The sequence below is a fragment of the Benincasa hispida genome, chromosome 12 (genome assembly GCF_027475165.1).
Source record: "Benincasa hispida cultivar pf3 chromosome 12, pf3_genome.v1.1, whole genome shotgun sequence".
NCBI classification, from domain to species: domain Eukaryota; kingdom Viridiplantae; phylum Streptophyta; class Magnoliopsida; order Cucurbitales; family Cucurbitaceae; genus Benincasa; species Benincasa hispida.
This window is the reverse complement of record NC_143489.1, coordinates 28451354-28467346: the sequence shown is the minus strand read 5'-3', so window position 1 is coordinate 28467346 and position 15993 is coordinate 28451354. Positions and strand designations below refer to the sequence as shown.

The following is a 15993-nucleotide window of genomic DNA, read 5'->3' as shown; positions in this document are numbered from 1 at the left end:
AGCTTTGAAAATACAATTTTTGAAACCATAATTTTAATGTGAAGCATGAACCCTAATTCATGGAAGAAAATTAGTGATGCCAAATCTCGTACCTTAGACTATTATGAGACCATTTTCACATGCAATCTCGTAGTTAGGGTTTAGGGTTAAGAGTTTTATTAATTTTAAAAAGTCAGTCCTATCCTTTTCACACGTAAACACACAAAAATGTGGACTCCATTCTCGAGCTTTTGACCTTTGTTGAAGATTGAGTCATCAAAAACATAAATTATTTAATCGAAATAAACTATTACTTTTCAATCAATATATCATTTATTTAAATATTTCTAAAAAATCTCAGTTACCAACATAATCTTTTGGAAATTAGGTCAGCTCCCACGTGAAAGAACATTCTTTTATCATGGTGTTGCCGATTTAAAAGTATTTATTAATTGTCATTTTCTTAATTACTTTGTGTTTAACTCAAGAAGGAGAGAGAGAATTAAATTCTATCCAAAAGAAGAATAAAAACAGGAAGAATGGTAGTGCTTTGAATAATTGAATTCATGTTTCCTATATTATACGAGTGCCTACGAACTAGCGTTTAAGTGCTATAATTACATATTTTTTTCTTTACTTTAAAGTTTATAGCATATTAAGAGTCCAAAATAATGTACGTAGATGTCTTTGTTTTGTGTTTCGCCATTTGATTGGCACTTAAGAGTTAGACACCGATTTACAATTGAAAACATAAGACCAATGATGACCTTCAATTTGAAGTCACTCTTTTCTTGGTTCAATTTATAATCTCATATCATTGAAGAGACTAAACCATCCCTTAAGAATTATAAATATATATAAGAATAATATTATAATGAAAAATTTTTAATTTAAAAAAATTAACAACAAATATAATAAGAAAACAATATTGATATCCCACGTTTCAAATTCTATTTTTATAAAAATATAAAAAAACATTGATATATCTAAAATTTATTATTTTGTTTTGTTATTGGAAAACGTATGTTTTATAGATTTCTTTTGTTTAACTACCAAAATGTTGATAATTTTGCTAACTATTTACATTAAAATAAACTAAATGTCGATATACTTTTGACAGAAAGTTTCAACTTTATATTTATTTTTCAAATAGAACCTTATATTAATTAAATATACCTTTATTATGATAAATGAATTAATATGGAATATTCGTAGTCTCTCTTTAAGTGAATTGATTTGACTTTTAAAATTGTAAATAGAATAATGATAATAATATTATTATTTTTGGCTATATATATATATATATTTTCGAGTATTAAACACCTACTTTATGTTTTGTCAAATAAATATTTTATGTTCCATACAGAGAATGGAGCTCTGACACAAATAAATTCTTATATATATATACTAAACTCAATTTGGTATTGCATCTACAAATTTTGAAATAAATTAAATATAAGATTTTTAAATTATTCACATCTTACAAGTTCGTTCAAGTGGGTCCTAGTCTAATAATTGGATCGAGTTATTCAATCCATTTATTTTAAAGTCGGTAAATACATAATATTTTAAGGACTTGCCCATTTTCATGTATTTATTATTAAAATATGGTTTAATGTTACCTTTTATTAGAGTTATTTTCAAATATAAAAAAATAAACTAAAATATTTATAAATATAGCAAAACGTTATGGTCTATCAATGATAAACATTGATATACTCGATATTGATAGATACTATCAGTATCTATCACTGATAGACATAACATTTTGCTATATTTGAAAATATTTTTAGCAGTTTGACATTTAAAACAACTTTCTTTTATTTATAGAAAATAATATTTTAAGAAATTAAACCAATATTTTTATAGAAATTTGTAGTAGGTGTCTTTTTTTTATTATAAATAAATAAATATATATTTTGGAATGTTCGGTTGAAAGTTTGTTTTATTCCTAAAATACCCTCCTTCTGTCCGTCTTCTTCATTCACGTGTTTCTTCGATTTTTTTGGTCTCTACCGTCTTCATGATGCTTGCTTTTGAGGTAGTCTACATTTTTTTTCGTCTCTGTCATCTTCTTCATAATCGATTTTGAGGTAGTCTTCATTATTTTCCCGTTCATTCTCTTTTTTTTCTCCTCAAGCTCATGCGTTATTTTTAGGCACGTCTTCTTCTTGGCACAATTTTGAGAGGAACAATTAATTAGCTTGCAATTTGATATTTCTATTCACAATTTAATATTTCTAGTCGTAATTTGGTATTTTCTCATCCGCTTAATTTTTTAGTCTAAATTCGTGTCATCCTTTGCTCATGCGAGTCTTTCTCCGAAGTCTAGTTCACAATTCTTCCTCAATTTTTGGATTCGGTTTCATCTAGGTTTTTAAAATTTGTTTAAAATTTGTATTATTTTAAGTTTCGTTGATCTTTAATGGAAGTATTTTGATGTTATTAGTCGATTGGTTATTTCTACAAGTTTCATCTACTTTAACTATTCATTTGAGACTTCATCAGTTAATTTTTGATTTGGTTTATATATAGGTTTTTTTTTTCAATCCGTCATGAACTTCCTATCACTGATATTAGTATACTAATATGAGTCTACTACTGATAGATACATATCATAATCTATCACTGATAGATACTGTTTTCTATTTATTATACTAGTTTACCAATGTTATGAGTTTAATTTGTGTTTCTTGCAGTGATTTGAAAATATGATTAAGCTTGCAGTAGTGGTGTTTCATAGTGGACAGTGGGATGTTAAACATAATTACTTGAATTACAAGACCAAAGGCGTATTGTTCGATGAGATTATGTGTTTTGAGAATTTTGAGTTTGATATTAAAAAAAATTCAATTGGATGCATCTATTTCTTCAATACAATTATCAATTTTATTGGATTTTGGTATCAATGACATTCAAATTATGATTGATAATGATGTTTCTTGGTTTTTTAATTTAGTTAAATAACAAAGTACAAGACATCCATTAGTTGTTCATGCCACTGATATGCTTTTAGAAGGGGTTTCCAATAATGAATTTGATAATTTTCTATATGTTGTGTCTTTTTCTTCTCCAATTAATGATGATTTTAAAATTCTAACGGATATTTATATTAGTAGGTGATCTTTTACATTTGATTTGAAAGAGAATGATATGTTTATTAGTAAGGAAATAATATCAAAGTCTTTTTACTATGTAACTATAAAGAACAACTTTGAGTTCAAGATTGTGAGATCAAATTCTAAATCAATTGTGTTGAAGTGCTCACAAGATGATCGTCAATGATACGTCCATGCATCTCGTTATAAGGGTGAAAACTATGGAAACTTAGGAAGTATATTGCTAATCACAGTTGTTCTATAAATGCTATTCAAACTTCTCATAGACAAGCATCTTCATCATTGATTGATGATTGTATGATTAAAGGTTTTAGCCCTTGTGACCGTTTGACTTCGGATGATATCATGATTCACATGCGTACTAAATTTGAGATAAATGTTAGCTACTACAAAGCTTGGAGGGCGAAAGGATATATTATAAAGTTATTGAACGGTGATGCAAATAAATCTTATGCCTTGATCTCATAATTTCTTACGAAGCTGAAAAAAATGAATCTAGGTTATTTTTTTTCTCATATCCTTTATATATCATTAATCAAGCTTTCAATGAGTATGTAATCAGTATTTGATAGACTTGTTTAACTGATATGATCTATCACTGATATTGGTCTATCAGTGATAGATCTTATAGTAAATGTGTTAGGGTTGATGCCCTAAAGTCTCGTGTCCTATAGTTTGTAAACAGTTTATACGAACGGTTGTGATGTATAATATATGATATTTTACTTCACTTCTTGATTTTGCTCAGTTGTTTGTTTTATTTGCTTTACCACAAACCAATAAACCTAAAATCCCTGGTTATCTGTATGTAACTTAAGCATATATGTGGTGACATACAAGTGAATCATGTCTTACGTGATAACCAAAATGGTCTATAAAATATGGATATAGAAGGGATCCTTATCCTGGTAACGCTACAGATGCGACCCGCTTTGTGGAATGGCTACAAGTGTTGTGACTTGTCACAGATAGTTTGATTCTGTTCATTCGTGTATGGGACAATTGTTATACCTTCACTTTTTTTGCTTTGTCATGCATCATTTTTTACCTTTTTCCATGTCCTTTAACTTTTTCCTCATTGTGTTCAATCTTTTGTAAATATTATATAAGTGTATCAATGAAAAAAATTTAAGAAGCTGTCAATATACATTTTTTACGATATAGTTTATCATTAAAAAAAAGAATTAAAAGAACTAGATTCTGTTACTATTGGACTCTAATAAAAAATGATAATATTTTATCAGTGATAGGTGATAGAAATCTATCGCTGATGGACTATAATGACCAACACACTTCAAGTCTAAAAAAACACACTAGCAATACTCTATTATTGAGCTAGATGAGTATCTCTTTTTCCTTAGCAATAGGGTTTCTTCTATTTTCCTTTCTTTATCATGATTTTCTTCAAGTTTCTATAGATATTAGTTTAGCAATAAAATAAAAAATGAAAATGTTGTCAATAAACTTTATATAGTCTATCATTGGAAAAAAAAAAAGTAAAAAAACTACAAGCCTTTAATACTTTTACCTATTTCTCCTTGGCATAAGTAGTTGCATATTCAACTACCTTACTAATATTAGCATCAACATCAACATCTATCATTTTTAGACTCAATGATGGAGGATGATTCTTTTCCAATGACTCTTGAGATCGTCTTTTACTTTGACATTTGTGTGAGACCTTCTACTTTACAAATTTTGTTAGAGAATGTACCAAATTGAGAATCTCCTTTTGTCACTTTTTAAGATCTTCAAAATCTTCATGGTGTTGCCTTTTTAGATCTTCGATATCTTCTTGTAAAGAAGATATTCTTTCTCTAATCTTTTTATATTTTTCTGCAACATATTCTCCTTCCTCAAATCTTTTCTTATCCATCTCCATCTTTTTTAAATACTCTGATGACATTTCTTCTTCTGATGCAACAATAGGAACTATAGAGAAACTATAATATTTAATTTGTACAGATAATCATAGGTAGGAGTTATTAGTGACATAGTTTAATGAGATCATATCAGTGATATGAGCTTATCACTGATAGACCCCATTACTGAAAGACCAATATCACTGATATGGTCTATCTATCTGTGATATATGCTATAATATTGGTTTATCATTAATAAACCATGTCACTGATAGACTCCTTCCCTACAGTTATTTGAGTGTTTCAATAGATATAATACTTCTATCACTATATTTATCTATCACTAATAGACCAATATCATTGATAGACTTGTATCACAATTGATGGAAATATTAGAAACTTACATTTTGTTTTGAGAAGACGTTGTCATTAAGATCTTACCAATTTGGTTATTTTGTTGTTTTCTAATTCAAGATTTTTGGAAAACAATTTTTTTTTTTTTTTTTTTTTTTTTTTTTTGAACCACCTAGAAAGTTTAGGAACTATTTCGTATGCCCAATAAGCTAAAACTATGGGGAAGCCTTGCAGATAGGAAGCTGGTTTTATTTTACTCTTAATATATTTCTTAAAAAACTCGACAATAAGACTATAGTACAACCTTTCCCATGGATAATTCCTAAACTTCTCCTCATCATTTAACATCTTAACATACTTCCAATCCACACAATTATGAGGTTGTTTTGGAATCAACTAGTTTTCCAGCAAATAAAGATTGACAAGTTTTGCTATTTTTCTTTCATCACTGCAGTGACTAGTAAAATAGTTAAATGCATTCTTAAGATTTTCTCTAGTGATACTAGTATCATTTCTAAAATATTCTTGTTTAATTTCTAAATCATTTTCTTTAGTTTTATCTAAAACATCCTTAACAGGGTATTCATCACAATTTAGTCCTGTAGTCAAACAAAAATCCCTCAATCCAAACTCAACAATGTTACCTTCAATGTTAAAAAAAAAGAATATTACTATCAGTAGAGACACATTGTCTTCTAATCAAATGTGCTAGAAGTTGTAAATGTAGGATCTGGTGAAGGTCCTTAAGCAGAAATGAGATGGGTCCCAAATCCAATTTTTTACATAATTTACAATTTTACAGAATCAATACAGTGCATTATGCATTTAATATAAAATAAAACATGATTATAAACAAATAAGAAAAAGAGAGAAAAGAGAATAGGAAGATGAAAACTAACCCTTGAAGAACTTTTCTTCACGTTTTTCCTCTATGCATAAAAAAAATCACGAACTCGAAACCTTAATTTATCACAAATAGCCACCACCAATTAGTTTCCTCTGTATTCTATAGGATGAGCATTCAGGAGTTTTGTGGGCTCTAGCTTTTTGGAAGAAGAAGGGAATTGAGATAGAGGAGGAGAAATTGGAAGGCTTGGGATTTTTCTCAAAGAAATATTTTTGTGTTCATTTCTTTGTCAAATGAAGAAGATGATGGTCACTCCCAACTACCCACACAATATGTGGGTTGAGAGAGAATAGCTTCACTCCCTTAATTTCAAAATTAAAATTAAAAAATATTTAATTTTAATTAATATATATAATAATAATTATAATAACCAACTTATTATATGTATATAACTATATATTATATCATATATAACATATAACCTATGATTTAATATTGTATTATATACAATATAACCTATAGTTTCAATTTTCTCACCCATGACATTTAATATAAATCCCATTTATATTAAATTTAATTTATGATCCAATTTATATAATTAATATTTGAATCATATTTAATTATTTATTTCCTCTCTAATAAACTTTATATTATAATGTATCAAATACATTATAGTAATTATATTATATATAATTAAATTAAATTAATTATATTACATACAATTAATTCCCTTAATTAATTTAAACAATTCGAATTAATCCAAAATTGATTCTCATTTAATCGTTGGTGAGCTATAGAAGGGACCTCATAGACCTATAGCTTAAAGCTCCAATGATACTTGAATTATAAATTAAACTCCTTTAATTATATTATTCATCCATTAACTGTCGAACACTCCACTAAAGATCGACAGTTGCACTTTCTACACTATAGATATATTTCTGTGTTCATTGGATATAACCAATCAATAGTGCAATGACCCTCACAAATTGCTCGTAAGTATAGTTGGGCTAAAAGTACCGTTTTGTCCCGGTAGTTACATCTAACTTCTTAAGTACCACTGATCCTTCTAATAAACAATAAAGCATAGTCCAACTATGATTAAACCCCTCTTGGGTCAAGAGAGGGTGTGGTGCCACATTGTTCAAGCCCCGGATCATCCTTGGGAGAAATTTATCTACTTTCTCCGACCTCAGGGAAATAGTGAATTTCGTTATGTGTAGTTGTATTTCCAACTCCTCATTTAGACGAATCCCTAAAATGGTAGGCTTGTTGAGTCAGCGATCTGGCCACTCTCACCCATACAAATCAAAGGATTGCCTTCATAGGCAGGAGTTCACAACTCACTTAGGATTCAGGTCATGTCACCTATGGTCATCCTGGTGAAATATAAGTCTCTATTATGAACGGTGTTAAATAATGAAACAAATCATTTCATGGTTTGGTCTTATATAAACTTCTTTGTATAGAATACTCCCGCTCACATATCTCCACATGAATGATCTGGATCAAATAATTTACAACACTTTACAATAATTGTAACATCTACATAACGGGTCATACTCGTAGTGTCACCAGGATAAGGTATCTAGCCTTATTCATTTACTACAGATCATTTAGGTTATCACTTAAACATGATCCATCTGTATGTCTCCACATACAAGTTTAAGTTACAGAAGATAACCTTGGATGTTAGTTTATTGGTTTGTGGGTTTAATGCTACTAAATGTCAAATAAAACGTTTCATATTTTATTAAATAAATAAAATATTTGTACAATACAATTACAAACTACAAAATCCTATGAGATTTAGGACATCAACCCCAACAGTAAAAGTACTTTGGATATTTTTCAACCTAACAAATGACTAAACGGTTCTTCCTTAAATAAAGATAGAAACATAGAATCTAAGCCCCTAATGATATGGTCTATCACTTCTAGCTTGACATAAACTGTGATTTTCAAAGTGGAATTCCAACTTTCTGTAGGAATGTTTTTGTGCCTATTTAAATGAAAAAGAATATATATGTTATAAATATTCTAAAGTACAACTTAGAAATAAATATATATACTAAATATATAGTGAATACCTTCTCTTTCTTCTTCTTTTTTTTTTTTTCTTGATGATTCTTCAAGTTCTAAGGTTCATTTTGCCCATTTTTTTTTGTTTGCTTTCCATAATTTTTTTTCACTTAGGTATTCATATAGTAATAAACACTTCAATCAACATACTAAACGCTTCAAATTTATCTATCATCAACATACTAAACATTTCAAATTTATCAGTGATAGAGTTGATAACTAATAGACTTGAAATAGTAAAGTCTACCAGTGATAAAATTATCACTGATACGCTTCTGTCATTGATAAACTTGAAGTAGTGAAGTTTATCAATGATAAACTTATCACTAATATGTTTCTTCCATTGATAACTTGAAGTGATGAAGTCGTCTACTTCAAGTCTATCAATGATAGAAACTTATCACAAATAGACTCTAATCAACAACATATTTGAAGTCTAAAAGCAAGCTAGCAATAGTCTATTAGCAACAACTAAACATAAATGAAATTACAATTTTTCATACTTTTCATGAAAAATAAATCCAACATGCTTCAAGTGTATCAGTGATACTTCAAGTCTATCAGTGATAACAACTTATCACTAATAGACTCTAATCAACAACAACAACAATAGTAATAATAAATAAACAATAGTGAAATTATGCATTTACTTCATACCATACTCTAATCAACAAAAAAAAAAAAAAAAAAACAGCAGTAAGATTATGCATTTACTTACATTGCATGCAACATCCATTAAGTATATCAGTGATTGAAACTTATCACTGATAGACTTTAATGAATAACACCAGAGAAAAAAATAGTGAAACTATGCATTTACTTACCTTTCATGGAAAATAAAAAACAAATTCAATATTCTTTAAGTTTATTGGTGATAGAAATCGATCACAGATAGACCCAAACAAAAACGAATTTGAAGTTTAAAGTGCACAAATAATAATCAATCAACTAAACAACAAAAAAGAAAAAAAATAGTCATGAAACTACGCTTTTTCTTAACTTTCAATGTGATTTTGCGATCGATTTCAGTGTTTTGATGGATGAATGGAAACGAAAATAGACGCATTGGAAGCAGATTGTCGTTGATGACAGATGTTAAATGGAGACGTTAGGGTTTTTTCGATAGGTAGATGTTAGGATTTTGGCATCGCCGTTCGAAGAAGATCAATGGGGTTTGAAAAAGATCGATGTGGTTAGGATTTTTTTCGAATAAAAAATGATGAAACCAAACAATTATTGATGGATGGAAAGCTGAATCATTGATGGATGTGAATTGTCGATCAACTTTGGAAGAACGTGGATTTCAAATCGTCGAAGCATCAATCGAGGGATGAGAATGTTGGATTTGATTGTGGATCGTGGGCTTATTACATTTCCATGGGCTTTTTAGTCTTTTTATATGGGTTAGATTCAAATTTGGTCAAATTTTTAATTTTTTTTTATTAATGCTATATTTACAATTAGTTTGGCCCAAAAGGTTATGTTTGCAAGCTAAACAATATGAAATATATGAAAGCTAATATGTATGTCAATATACATTGGAACATTCTCTTAGATGTTTGCAAATGTTTTAACCAATATATGAAATATATTGATAAGATTGACTACATCGTCGCCTGCAACTTCATGTCAAATGGTCAAGAATAACATACCGGATTCCATTGTTAAACTGATGATAGCTACAAGATGATGATGGATGACTATGGTCTTCCTCAACCAAAACTCCAAATGCCCTTAGTGGGATCTTTCTAGATGAGATTCAAGAAAGACTGAGTGTTTATTGTTTTGGTATATTGGGGACCATAACCTTAAGGTCTCTTTATATACTAGTTCAATTAGGGTTCCCATTAAACCCTAATTAACTAAGAATGGGTTTCTACCCATTAAGTCCATATTCAATTAGGAATCTAGAGCCTTAATTAATTAGATCACATAATAGGGCCCAATCTAATAAAATAACCCAATGTGATAAATTATTAATCCACATACATAGCTCATATTTTAATTAAACATATTATTATTTAAATATGTCTAACAATCTCCCACTTGGGCTATGTCTATGTACCTAATATAATTAAATCACATAAACCTTAAGCGTGCATAAACAGGTTATTTCAATAATAGAATTCCCCTTTAGTTCAATATGGCCCATCTACTGTATTAACATGGAATCAAGGCGGCTTTCGTCACTACCCTTGTAACTAAACCTTCCTTGATCACCAATTCCAATATATTCAATGACATAGATCAAGTATGGATGGATAGTATGGAAACTACATGCAAAGTGATCTGGATCATGCCTGTTTCTAACTGGTCCAAATTCCTTAATGAGATCATTCTAAAAAAAACTTTATGCTAAACTGCATGCATGATAAACAAGTTCAGATAATAAAACATAAACCATCAACTTTATTCTATATAGAAAATAAACAAAATAAGGTCAAAGAACATCTTCAATAACAAACTCCCACTAAACCCTGGAATCAGAAAAGTGACTAACACCCATGTGAGCAACATGCTCATGAAAAACTTTAGATGGTAAACCTTTAGTCAATGGATTTACCACCATAGAGTTTGTTCCTATGTGTTCTATCGAAATTTGACCATTCTGAACTCTTTCTTTAACAACCAGAAACTTCACGTCTACATGCTTTGACTTCGTATTGCTTCAGTTGTTGTTGGAATACATCACAGCCGACTTATTGTCACAAAATAATTTTAGTGGTCTTTCTATGCCAACCACTATCCGCAGCTCAGTGACAAAATTTTGCAACCATATTCCATGATTGGATGCCTCATTATATGCTATAAACTCCGCAGCCATGGTAGAAGAAGCCATAAGTATTTGTTTAACACTTTTCCAGGATACAGCTCTTCCAACCAACATGAAAATATAGCCTGAAGTGGATCGCAAAGTGTCTTGACATCCAGCATAATCAGAATCAGAATACCCAATGATCTCTAAAACTTCTGATCTCCGATAAGTGAACATATAATCTTTTGTTCTATGTAAATACCTCATAACCCGTTTGGCTGCTTTCCAATGATCCATCCCTGGGTTACTCAAATATCTGCCTAACACATCAACTATGAACGTAATATCTGGACGCGTACATACTTGAGCATACATTAGACTTTCAATGGCCGATGCATAAGGAACCTTTTGCATCTCCTTAGTCTCGACTGTGGTCTTGGGGCATTGATCTAAATAAAATTTATCACCTTTAGCGATCGGGGTATCTCCCGGCGCACAGTCTTTCATGCCAAATCTACTCAAGATCTTTTCAATGTAGTTCTTTTGTGACAATCTCAAAATACCTTGAGAACGATCTCGCAGTATTTCAATTCCTAATACAAAAGAAGCATCACCAAGATCCATCATCTTAAAATTTCTTTTAAGAAATCTCTTAGTGTCATGCAATAAACCTACATTATCACTAGCTATGAGTATGTCATCAACATATAACACCAGAAAGATTGATTTACTCCCACTGAACTTGTGATATACACAATCTTCCACAATGTTCAACTCAAAACCAAATGAGGTTATCATTTCATGGAATTTGTGATACCATTGACGAGAGGCTTGCTTGAGACCGTAGATGGATTCCTTTAATTTGAACACCATAGACTTTGAATTATCAGACAAAAAGTTTTCTAGTTGCACCATATAAATCGTCTCATCAATGTTCTCATTGAGAACGTTGTTTTTACATCTATTTGGTGTAGCTCTAAATCAAAGTGAGCTACCAGTGCCATGATTACCCTAAAAGAGTTTTTCGATGAAATCGGAGATAAAGTCTCTTTGTAATCAATGCCTTCCTTTTGAGTAAAACCCTTTGCAACAAGACGAGCCTTATATCTTTCGATATTGCCATGTGAATCCCTTTTGGTTTTAAATATCCATTTACAACCTATGGGTTTAATTTCTGATGGCAGTTCGACATGTTCCCAAACGTCATTGTCTTTTATGGATTTTATTTCCTCTTCCATAGCACTTATCCACTTTTGAGAGTTAGAACTTTGTAAAGCTTGTTGGAAGTTAATTGGATCATCTTCCATTATGCCCACATCATCCTGATGTTCTTGAAGAAACACAATATAATCATCTGGAATTGCATTTCTTCTCTCTCTAGTAGATCTTCTTAGTGGCACTTCTTGAGGTTGGTGAGTTTGAATTTCAAGTTCAACAACGGGGACTTCAATGTTGTCTTGTTCTATAATTGGTTCAATAATGAAGTTAGGAATTGGAGCCTGAACATCATTTATAATCACATGAGGAAAAGAAACCAATTCTTCTTCAAAGACAACTTTCCTTATGTTATCTTCCCCCCCCAAACTCAACATCCTCAAGGAATCTAGCATTTTCTGTCTTAAACAATGATCTAAAAGTGGAATCATAAAACTTGAAACTCAAGAGCACTTAGAATACTAGTAGCTAATAGTTCTTGAGTCCAATTTTCTGTCATTAGATCTATAAGGCCTAGCCTCAGTTGCACAACCCTATATGTGAAGATGTCTAATACTAGGCTTCTTTCATGTCCACGGTTCGTAAGGGGTTTTAACTATTGCTTTACTAGGTACCCTATTAAGATATATGTTGCAGTCTTTAGTGCCTCACCCTAAAGAGATTTTGATAAAGAAGAATGGTTAATCATACTTCTCACCATATTCTTAAGTGTTCTATTTTATCTTTCTGTCACATCATTCATGCTGGGTTTGCCCCACATAGTGTATTGTGGGACGATTCTACATTTCTCTAATGTACTCTCTTATGTTTCCATTGCCCTTATACCTCATAGATGTTAAAAAAGTAAGAACACTATTTCCTTCCCCTTTTTCATTTTTAGCAAAATATTTCTCAATTTGAACTAGGAACTTATTGACATTTTCACTTTCCGTGATAGAGCCTTGAAACTTTCCTTATGTTATCTTCCCCCCCAAACTCAACATCCTCAAGAAATCTAGCATTTCCTGTCTTAAACAATGATCTAAAAGTGGAATCATAAAACTTGAAACTCGAGAACACTTAGAATACTAGTAGCTAATAGTTCTTGAGTCCAATTTTCTGTCATTAGATCTATAAGGCCTCGCCTCAGTTGCACAACCCTATATGTGAAGATGTCTAATACTAGGCTTCTTTCATGTCCACGGTTCGTAAGGGGTTTTAACTATTGCTTTACTAGGTACCCTATTAAGATATATGTTGCAGTCTTTAGTGCCTCACCCTAAAGAGATTTTGATAAAGAAGAATGGTTAATCATACTTCTCACCATATTCTTAAGTGTTCTATTTTATCTTTCTGTCACATCATTCATGCTGGGTTTGCCCCACATAGTGTATTGTGGGACGATTCTACATTTCTCTAATGTACTCTCTTATGTTCCCATTGCCCTTATACCTCATAGATGTTAAAAAAGTAAGAACACTATTTCCTTCCCCTTTTTCATTTTTAGCAAAATATTTCTCAATTTGAACTAGGAACTTATTGACATTTTCACTTTCCGTGATAGAGCCTTGAAACTTTCCTTATGTTATCTTCCCCCCCAAACTCAACATCCTCAAGAAATCTAGCATTTCCTGTCTTAAACAATGATCTAAAAGTGGAATCATAAAACTTGAAACTCGAGAACACTTAGAATACTAGTAGCTAATAGTTCTTGAGTCCAATTTTCTGTCATTAGATCTATAAGGCCTCGCCTCAGTTGCACAACCCTATATGTGAAGATGTCTAATACTAGGCTTCTTTCATGTCCACGGTTCGTAAGGGGTTTTAACTATTGCTTTACTAGGTACCCTATTGAAGATATATGTTACAGTCTTTAGTGCCTCACCCTAGAGAGATTTTGATAAAGAAGAATGGTTAATCATACTTCTCACCATATTCTTAAGTGTTCTATTTTATCTTTCTGTCACATCATTCATGCTAGGTTTGCCCCACATAGTGTATTGTGGGACGATTCTACATTTCTCTAATGTACTCTCTTATGTTCCCATTGCTCTTATACCTCATAGATGTTAAAAAAGTAAGAACACTATTTCCTTCCCCTTTTTCAGTTTTAGCAAAATATTTCTCAATTTGAACTAGGAACTTATTGACATTTTCACTTTCCGTGGTAGAGCCTTGAAAAGACTCCGGAATGGAGTGCTTAATGATCATTAGACACATGTGATTTGACCGTTCACACTACTCTATATTAGCCGTATTTGGCTATTCCTCAGTAGAAGTAGGTTTATCGATCCTTAATGCAAAGTCCAAATCCATACACCCAAGAAGTATCTCTAGGCTTTCTTTTCAAATCTTGAAGTTCGATCCATTCAACTTAGGGATTGAATTTAGATTTCCAAATATTTGAGTAAAACCAACTGAAACAATAAACAACAAAACATATGCTCACAATTAAAACATAACAAAATAATTTCACATATGTGGTGGGCCCCTTTAACAAGATACCTAGCACAATATTGATGTCTAGCCTTTGGGCAAAAAACAATGGTACTCTCAACGAAGTAATCAAAGTACTGACAATTAACTCTGTAAAAAAAAAAAAAAAAATAGCCTTTCTTTGGACCGACTACTTTTCACATGAGCAATCCTTATAATTGTCACATACTCATTACCACATGCATACCCACAATTTGGCCACATAATTATCTTCCTTTGGACCGATAATTATCCGCATAAATTCATGAATATGCACATCTTATATTTCATAATTAAAACGATCTAGATAATAGAGGCTACTTTTTGGTAACATATTATTTTTGACTAATTCAATCTAAAATATAAGTTATAATAATATTATTGTACAAAAAATAAAGGAGGAAGTACACCAAATAGTCTTTTACAAAATTCACTTAATAATTGCATACACACAATACAATTAAAGTAACATAAACATGTGAATATCACAAAAACAATCAAATTGTAGATTTTAATTCACAAACTTATCAATCAAGAACTAAGAACCCTTTTCAATAATTTCACCAAGTTATTAATCAATAAAACTTAGAAACGCGGGCAAGAAGTTCAATCAGCAATTAATCCAAATTGTTGACAAATTCAATATTATCAAATTAAAAAATAAATTCACTAAATTCAATCAGTTTTTTTTTTTTAACTGAAAAGTTATGTTAATACTTAATTGATGAATATGAGTTTCAAAAAAAGAAAAAAAAAAATAGCGACAACATTAACTTTTCCATTATTAATCAAATTTAAAATCGAACTCATAAAGTCATCCATTAAGAATTAAAGAAAAAAAACTGATAATTAAAACCAAGAACCGTCGGTAAGACTTTAATCGGTAATTGACCGATATCTTCGCCCAACGACAACTCCAGTCAGTCATTAACCGAAAGTCTTGATGGGTAAAACTTGCAGCAACTAAAGACCTAACTCCTTCGATCGGTCTTTAACTTTTTTCCAGTGGATTTCATCACATTGGTGGACTTTTGTCAAGAATGTTGAACTGAACATCCTTAATTTTGACAATAATAGAACTAAAGATTTTTTTTCTTTAAAAAAAAACTTTAGGAAACCACGTTCAATCAAAATAATCAACCAAAAAAAAAATCACTTTAATCCACCACTAGCACATCATTCATAATCGGTGATGGGTATGCCAAATACCACAGACAAGAATACGGGTTGCAAGAACACATATTGCCAAAGAAAAAAATGACCGCCGAGATTTTCATTCTACCGTCGATGAGTTTACAATGCTGCTATAGTAAGCCGACCATTTTT

The 15993-nt window shown here is 30.7% G+C and overlaps 1 pseudogene; it reads right to left on the bottom strand.

The window, feature by feature from the left end:
- Nucleotides 1-4833: 4833 nt before the first annotated feature.
- LOC150031911 (uncharacterized) lies at nucleotides 4834-8063 on the bottom strand (annotated as a pseudogene).
- Between the last annotated feature and the right edge of the window lie 7930 nt (nucleotides 8064-15993).